Raw genomic sequence first — 2,734 nt, forward strand, 5'->3', positions numbered from 1 at the left:
GAGCCAGAACACAAACCTCTCTGCAGGAGGGGATCAGCACCACCAGGGGGATGCACACTATGCACAATTCTGCTTTGAGTGCCCAAGAGCAGGTGCAGATGGAGGTTACAGGCAGGTTTCCTGTCAGGGTCTGGGGCTTCCTCTCCACACAGCAGTTTCCCCAGTAAGCCTCCCTGGTTTTATGATTCTGTGTTTACCTATTAACTGTCTGAATTAGCAACTGTGTTGTCATAGGAAAACTACACTAGCATGCACAAAGACACAGTTGTTTGCCTTTGCTTACTCTGGTCCAACAACATGAGTGAATTACACTTTTCCTGAGGCACAACAGCTGAACTGTTACAGGAGTCCCAGATGCACTCCCTGTGCAGCCAGAACCACAGGATCCCACAGCTCCTCCTTATCATCACCCAGCACTGGACCCAGTCAAACAATGTGACACTTTCCTCCTGGCACTTGCAACTCAGGACTTTAAATGAGCTACAGCTTTATTCAATTCCTCTAAACTAGAGATAAATCATATCCATGTATTAGTCAGGATTCCCTTGAGCAAAAGAACCCAAAGCACATTAGTTTCCATGACAAAAGAGGTTGGGAAGTCCCATGATCTACTGTCACAAGCTGAAGACCCAGGAAATCCAGTGATGTAATTCTTGTCTGATTCTGAACTAGTGTCTAATCTCAGAACGTGGAAAGCTGATGATGTAACTCTCAGAAAAAGGGCCAGAGGAGACCAATATTCCAGTTCAAACAAGCACATGGGAAGTAAAAATGAGGGAATTCGTCCTCCATCTGCATCAGATTCTATTCGCAACCTTAATGGAATGGGTGGTGCCCAGGCAGACAGAAACCTTGGATGGAAATCCCAATCTCTTCTGGAACACAAAACAGACATCCACAGAAACAGTGGTGAATCTGTGCACCCATGACGCAGTCAAGATAACCTATAAAGTTAATCATGAAAAGTCAACCTCCTGTAAACGTGGAGCTCAAAGACTGAAGATTTAAGTCGATTCCATCATTGGGGTGGAGCCTGGTGGGCATAGCAGTGCTCCTGTGAAGGAGGGGAGAGGCCCATAAGGGGAACTGTACTCTGAGTATCCCCTGGGTCGCATCGGGAGAGACAATTCCCTTCTTGGAGTGCGTTTGGGAGATGGGGCATTGCCTCTCATAGGACAGGAGAGCTGACAGGCACCATTAAAATTCCCTGATCATTAGCATAGGAGCCTCTTCTGAGAGCAGCTAACTGGACATTGCCTTCTTGTTGTTCTTCACCATGAACTCCAAGCCCCTAGTGTTCATGCAACTGATCTTCTGGGGTAAACCAGCTCTGGAGTAAACCAGGCAGAGAACATCAAGACCCTCTCCCAGAGGATCAGTGGTGTCCCTGACATATTGAGTTCACATAATTTGGAGTTTTCAAACCCAGCTAGAGCTCCTGAGATAAAACGTAAGAGCCCTGTGCCACCAGATGGGCCAATGGCTTGGACGCAGACAGGGTGAAAGCAACTCTGACGGAAGCCTGGGAACCACAAGTGTTCTCTCTGTGTGAGGGCTTCCTGAACAGGGGAGACTGGGAACTCCAACTTCAGGGACTAGAGAGGGAGCTGACGCCAATATTTCCTCCCACCAATCAACATTGACAGATTTCACTCAGCAGCACAGCATCCCCAGTGGAAGCTGAGTTACTAACACCAAGCTCCACCTACTCCTGCTCCCATCAAGTGCTTGCTTACTAGGAAAGAGTGTCTGGCAACCAGACCACCACTGCACCCCTCCCTCCAAAGACCACCGTATACACCCACAGGCACCAAGTCAACTGACCATATAGTGAGGCATAGCTTCACCTCTAGGGGAGATAGGAATTAGCCTCTTTTAACAAGTAGACCAAACTCACCTAGTTAAAACTCACAACACTGGGGACAAGGTCCAACACTCCCCACCGGAGGCAAGGAGAAACTCTGCAGAGGACTGTCCTGAGGGACAGAGCAGCCAAAACATGACAGCACAGTGGCACGGAACATAAAACAAATGCTTCATGAAGTGTCAGGCCCTGGACAGTATGTGAACACTTCTCAATAAAGATACTACTCTAGAAGCAGAAAAGATAACAGGATTTTCTAAAACATTTAAGAAGGCAGAGACATAGACAACAACATGATGGAGGAACTCATCCTAAAAGAAAAAATGATAAAAGGTCATTGTGAGGGATATAATTAAAACACATATAAATAATATGTTTCAAACAGAATTTCTAAAAACTCTCATAATGAAACAGGATTTTAAAAAGTATCATAAGGATACTAGCTGTGCTTGAGGAAAATATATGAGACATGAGGGATACCCTTACTGCAAACAGAAAAGACCTAAAACCTAGTCAGGATGAAATTTTAAATGTTGTAACCGAGATGTGAAACTGATTGGATATAATGACCTCAAGGCTGAAAGAAGCAGATGAATGAGTAAGTGACATGGAAGATAAAATTATGGGGGAAATGAAGCTGGAAGGAAGAGGAAAATTAAAATATTGCATCACAAACTTAGGGAAATCAGCAACTCCATAAACTGTAATAACATTCTTTTGAACGGAGTCCCAAAAGAAGTGGAGAAAAAGAGGGATACGTTTTACCTGAGTAAATTATAGCGAAAATTTCCACAAGCTGGGAAAGGAAACAGACGTCCACATCTAGGAGGCAGAGAGAACACCCATTAAAATAAAAAAAAAAAAAAAAGC

The sequence above is a fragment of the Panthera uncia genome, unplaced genomic scaffold, assembly GCF_023721935.1.
Source record: "Panthera uncia isolate 11264 unplaced genomic scaffold, Puncia_PCG_1.0 HiC_scaffold_1268, whole genome shotgun sequence".
Classification (NCBI taxonomy): domain Eukaryota; kingdom Metazoa; phylum Chordata; class Mammalia; order Carnivora; family Felidae; genus Panthera; species Panthera uncia.